Raw genomic sequence first — 6,768 nt, 5'->3', positions numbered from 1 at the left:
AACACTAGATGCAAAGAATTTCTCTAGTGTGTGTGAATAACCCATCAAACAAACATATCCCAAAATGTAAGATGGATAATCTTTTCCCTGCCCCTACCAGTTTTTACTTACATTAAAGAAAGAAAAATAATTAGGAGTGGGTTTTGTTGTTTTTTTAAATAAAATCTAATGTGGTATTTATGTTACCACCAGAGATGTGTTACAAGGAACAAAAACCTCATAGTTCTTTACCTTCTGTTGTCTGGTAGAAAATCTTCTGAGTTTTTATTCCAGTCACTAAAGGAATAAGAAAATTGGACCTATTCTGTTTCACTGTACGAATTTGCTACAAAAAGTTGATAATCTTAGACAGCAGATGCTTGGAGTCTTGCCAAATGAGAGAAGAAAATCGACATAGGTTTTCTGTTGTTATTACAAAGAGTACTGTGTATTTATAGGTCTATAACGTATCCTCACCTCTGTAACAATCTGTCAGACAGCTGGAAGGTTTCTAAATTGCATGAAAATACCAGTTTTAATTTCTGTCACTATAGATACTTAGAGCAACCAAATCCAGAGAACAGAGCAGAAGTCTACACCAAGAAGATAAGCCAGATGGGAGGGCTCTGTATGATGGCAGACCCCACAAAACAGTCTGACTGCTCAGCAAAAGCTGAATGAATTACTGGAATAATTTTTCCTTAGACATCCATTCATGTTCGCCGCGGTATATGTGAACCCAGATGTCTTCTCCTGTTGTGTTTTAAAAGAACTCTTACTGCAATGGATATAACAGCATGTATGTTTAATTCCTTTAGTATCTGCTGGTGAAGAGTGTGATGGCTCCAGCTACTCTGTTCAGGATGAGAAACATCCAGTGAAATTAATGAAGAAGAAACACCAAGTGCGAAAGGAACTTAGAGATGAATTTGTGCCTTGTACCCTTTGTTTTTCACAACATTCCCCCCTGCCTCCCAACCTAACCCACCACCAAATCAGGAAGTGTTAGCTAGCAGGAGATGCACAGGTGATGCCTTCACAGCCAACACTTTCTCCCCGTAATTACCATGCTGCTGGGAGCCCCTGGTGGTCTAGTGGTAAAGGATGTGGTGCTGTCACTGCTGAGGCCTGGGTTCGATTCCCGGTCAGGGCCCCTCCCTGGGCAGATGGAGCTCGTTAGCCCTGTAAGGCAATCCATCTACGTCCTGAGGACCTCACTGCCACAGTCCAAGCTCGCTTGGCCCCGGCAGATGAACCTCAGGATTAAAGGGTGGGCTCAGTTCCGCGCACACTGTGTCTCACCTAAAAAATCCAATGCGCAGGCTGGAAGGTGTAAAGACCTTCCCCGGTTCTTCATTCGCGAAGACTAGCCATAGGAAAAAACCATGCTGCTGGAGCACACATGCATGAGGCAGCTTTGGCAGCGCTAGACATCCTCAGAGTAAGAGGCAGCATTAGCAGGAGGACAGGTAAACAGGTCTTAGAGCTGCTGTTTCATTTGATCATGTCTCTGCTGTTATTTAATTGCTGACTGTACACAGCAGGCTGCTTGAGCCTTTAGGAAAGTAGCATTCTGGAGTAGCAGGCTAGTTTTTGCAAAATCACAGGGGTTGCCTTTATTTCAGGTACTATTTTGGAAACCTGAGGTAAGAAGTAGACTATACCCCAGTAGACAGAATGAGCAACAAGAACAGAACACATATCTGGAGCAAGTGACTTAGTGCAAGACCAAAGCTAATAGCTGTAAGAAGAGCTGTTGAAGGGGCTGACTGATCAAAATGTATTTAAGGGATTTCCATTTTCAAAACCACTTGGCCCTCAAAGTAGTCTGTAATCAGACATGCAAAACAGAGGTATCTAAAATCACCGAATTTCTTAAAACCTCAGTCAGAAGGTCTTCCTCTCAAGAAAGGGAGGATGTGCCATTTCTAGATAGGTTTCTAATTTAGGAAAATAAGTTCTCTTTATATGAAGATGTTGGCAGTCCTACCTAGCTCTTATCAACTCTGCTTAGGCTTCATAACAAGTCACCACATGGTGTCTTTACAGAGATAAGAGAGTTTCTAGCTAAATGGCTCACTGACAAAGATATCTGTTTTTAAACTACACATAAAAATAGGTATAGCCTTTGGTCTCAGAGGTAAAATACATTAAAAGAAGAAAACAACCCCACATATCCTAATGTCAGCCATTACCATCCATTCATGAACGCTATTAAGTCTTGCCCATTGGCTTCTCCTGACCCACCTCACTCTTCTCACCCAGGAAATTTTGCAGCAAAACCTCCCAATGCACAAGTATAGACCCTGAAGAACAAGCACAAAAGCCATTTTCAAGGTCAAGGTCTCTTCTGTTGAAAATACCGTGTGTCTCACCTTCCTTCAGGTAAGGTGTCAGTTTTAATGCTTCAGGCAGTTGTAGCTGTTGCCAGATGACTCAAGAGAAAGTTGGCCTTTAAGATATTTGAGAAATTTAACTGCTTTTTGGAGTACTTCAATTTGCAACATCAAGAAGTGAACTCATGGTCAATACGTAATGCAGAACATGGGTTAATCATAATTTCACTGATGGGCTCCTTCACACAAGGTAAACCAGTGCATTTGGAGAAACAAGGTAAGTAATGACTTCTAGAAAGACTAAAGTTCTCATATTGGGTACTGGTTGGCAGAAATAGGGCTGGCTCTATTCCAAGAGGTCTTCACCAAAAGGTTTACACTTAGGTATTTGGAATTTAAAATGTACTTCCTGAGGGCTCAAGAGAAAGCTGAATGCAGAAATGGCATTTTATAAGTGAGTTTTAAGCTATCAGAAAGAGAGACAGGAGGGACAACACATTGGTATGGAAAACCGGAATCAATCCTAAAACCCAGAGCCATTGCTATTCTCTTTCCATTACTCCTTCACAAGCAAACAGTAGCCTCATCCTCCTCTTCATAAAACAGTCAAAGTTGGAAGTGACCTCTGGAAGTCATCTACTCCAACCTTCCTGCTCAAGCAGGGCCATCTAGAGCCATTCACCCAGGACCATGTGCAGATAGCTTGTGAATATCTCCAAGACGACAGATTCCACAATCTCCCTGGGTCCTCCTGTGCCCGTGTTTGAGCACCCTCACCATAAAGAAGATCGTCCAGATATATAAGTGGAATTTTCAATATTTCAGCTTCTGCCCATTGCCCCTCATTCTTCCACTGGAAAATACTACCTCCAGAGACCACATCGAGTCAAGGCCTCTGCTGTGTCAAAGGTACTTTTTTGAGTCAGTGCAAGGGACCATGTCATGCAGAGCAACACCTGTCCATGGCCCCCTAGCAGACTGTTGGCTGCCTCCTTCAGTGCCACTCCTACTGTCCCCCTGCACTTTCAGCTTCTCCTAAACAAAAAGAAAAAAGCCAGTATACAGCTGCCTCCCCACATCCGTTTTTCCCTTCCCCAGTCTCCTTCTCTGTGCTGTTGCCTGGATTATTCTCTTGATTTTATAGTTCCTATTAGTTTTCCCACAGAAGTGTAAAAATTACCAGCCTACATTTTCCCCTGTCTTCCCTGAAAACCTTTTTTAAAAACTGCTGTTATGCTTGTAACAGTCTTATAACATCAAACTGGTTTTAGACAAGAGTTTGCAATCTGCTGCATGCAGATCAGCTCTTTCATCCTTACATTCTCCTTTAAGAGTCTTGGGTGAATGTCTTCCAGTCCTGGTGATCTGATAATATTCATTTTGTCTATTCCTTCCACAGTCTCTTCTGCAGTCGCTTAGGACTGGGCAACTCTGCGTGACTTCTTTATGATGCGCTAATCAAAGATGAACTCTGCTGTCAGGATCCTTTCCCCTGAAACATCCACCCTTTTTGAGATGGTGGGAAAGGAGTGCAAACACTTTGATCTCTCACACGCCCACTCCCTGCCTACTGAAAATGTATTTTTTAATGCCCACGCTCAGAAGGAAGAAGTGCTGTGATTTTAGTACACGCATTTTGCTGAGAATTTATACAACTTGCTTTCTGCTTCCCCCACCCCAAAGGCTCAGAGAGCCAAGCTAAATGCTTTCAGCTGCTGCTGGCAGCTGACCCCAGTCACCAAGGCACACCAGCCTTGGTCCTGCGTTCCCCTGATGCTGCTCAGCCTGGACCAAGTGTGATATGGGCTGTGGTACAGTGTAGTCAGGTGGTCTTTACCAAAGAGTAAACCTTAGCTGTCACATAAAATACATGGATTTCCTCTCCCTTGCCAAAGATGTCTTTGTTTAGCTCTGATTCCTCCCTGGAGGGTCGCACAAATGAGATGTAAATCCATTCTTGTTCCACCAGTAGAAGAGGTGGATCCTGCCAGCTCTCTGTTTCAGAGGACTAGCTCTCACAAGCCTTTACATACTTGCAATTGGAGGTGGGTGGGGGTGGGGTGTCCGCCTCTCTCACGTCACCGCAGCTTACATCTCTCTCCTTCCTTAGAGGGCTGTTACAGTTTTGAAAAGACCTAGCTCTGCTCCATTGGCTTTGACAGGAGAAAAAGCCTCTCTTCCCGAGCCTCATGCTTACAGGAAAGCCCATGCAGACTTTTAAAATATGTATAATCCCACTGTCTTTTATCCAGGAGGACTGCTGTGGATTTCCATTGCTTCATTATGCAAAAAAAAAAAAAAAATATATATATAATCAAATATTCTGCCAACCAAACTGGCTGTGAAAATTAAATGTTACAAGTGACCCAAATAAAATTTAACCACTATGTTTCTCAGTCACTCCCAGGAAAGGTACATCCATCACCAGCTCTAATCCCTAACTACAGATTATGGAAGTAAAATTCCCCATGTGCTTCATCTGTTTATGTATTTTTAAAGAAAAGCAAAACAATTAATTTGGTGGAAAGTAATTCAGACACAGGATTCTAATCTGCATTTCAATAATCTTTGAGGGAAACACTTGTTCCTGTCTAAATGGGTATAGGTTTGCCACCTGGATGATAATCCTGATGCAATTTCACACTTATTATCAAGGACTTTTACTGTGGCATAGCTAATTGGAGGAGAAGAGAGGTCACAGGTGATTCTGTAGCTGCCTAAGTGGTCTGTAAAAGCATCTTACTTCCTTACTTCTTTCTATTTAATACTAACCATAATTGTTACATATAACACAGTGAAACAGAATAAAGAAATAACAATAAAAATTGGTTTATGTAGCATAAGCAGCAAGGTGGTGAAGGTGGTGATGAGATAGATCTGAGAGGAGCCTGCTGATCGATTTTGCTGCCAGAGAGCAAGACAATTTCATTGCCAGGAAGCACCACTTAGGAAGGGAGAATTGCTAATAGCATAGCAGTTCCACATAGTATCCATCACCTCTGCTTAACCATGTGCTTGGGCAGCAATACAGTTAGTGAAGCACAGAGAAATTACCAGTGTCCCCAAGATCAGCTGATGGTTAAGATCAGTATATCCACCATAACCATGAGGGACCACTCTTAGGTATAGGATTTAAATTACATAGAAAAAAATTTTGTCAAGAAACCCTTATTTTGAAAAGTAATGGCTGCAGTTACTTTTCCTAGACCTCAACGCACTGTTTCTGCTACAGACGGGGAGTCTGTGCTCAGCTTTGTGGCAGCCTGCTGTGGTCAGATTCGAGTGTTTTATGTCCTTACTTTGAGCTGATTTCTGTCAGCTCTGATCCCACCACAAGTGGAGAGTTGTAGAGAAGATAACAGCCAGTTCCCCACCAGTCGTTAGCCTCTGCCTCCATCAGACCTTCCCCCCTTGCTCAGAGTGCCTGGGGGCACGGCTGCTCCTGTGGCTCCTCTCTCTTGTCAGCAACTGTCCCAGCAAGAGGCAGGTTTCTTTCCCTTTCCTTACCCTTTTCTCCCAGACTGGGATCCAGGATAGTTTCTCCTCTCTCTAAACACAAAGGAAGAATCAAAGAAGAACTCTCCTAAGCACTGTGGAAATTCAGCTGATGATTTTCACTCTGCACACTTGGGACTTCAGCTTCATGCCTAACATTATCTACTAGGATTTACAAGCTCCCACCCAATGCATCTGTTTAAGTCAAATAAAATCTAGGTACTTGTTCCATCATTAAAATGGAAACACTTTTTTGTACTTTCCTACAAGAGCATCAGATGTTTTATAATCTTAATATTCAGCTTCTTTCCTCAGTTAGTTAACACTGTTTCCAGAAATGCTCATTAATAGAACCATGAAATCACTAAGGTTGGAAAAGACCTCTAGGATCATTGAGTCCAACCATTAACCCAGCACTGCCAAGTCCACCACCAAGCTGTGTCCCTAAATGCCACATTTATACGTCTCTTAAATACCTCTAGAAATGGTTACTCCACTGCTTCCCTGGGCAGCCTGTTCCAATGCTTGACAACCCCTTCAGTGAAGAAATTCTTCCTAATATCCATTCTAAACTTCTCTTGGTGCAACTTGGAGCCATTTACACCTGTCCTATTGCTTTTTACCTGGGAGAAGTGGCTGACATGTACCCTGCTTTATCATCCATCTGCTGGTTTTGAGGAACAGCTAAAACACAGCAGCAGCAGCAGCAGCTGTCAGGTTGCACCAACCGTTAACCAAAAATAGGACACTCTCCTAGCAGTAAATTTTCTTTGTCACCTAATTTTGCAGTTACATTGATTTATTTTTTTAAAACACTTTGGGTCACTGTTGGAATAAAAGATACTTTGCAAAGGTACGCTGTATTGGTTTTCAAATTATTGGCCAATGCACACCCATACACACTTCTGTTATCTTTGCAGCCTGTCCCTCTATATTAGGAAGGAACTTTAACAACTAT

Source organism: Empidonax traillii, unplaced genomic scaffold, assembly GCF_003031625.1.
Source record: "Empidonax traillii isolate 1590-97213 ecotype Southwest subspecies unplaced genomic scaffold, ASM303162v1 scaffold196:size3368384, whole genome shotgun sequence".
In the NCBI taxonomy this organism is placed as follows: Eukaryota; Metazoa; Chordata; class Aves; order Passeriformes; family Tyrannidae; genus Empidonax; species Empidonax traillii.
This window is presented reverse-complemented; position numbering follows the sequence as displayed.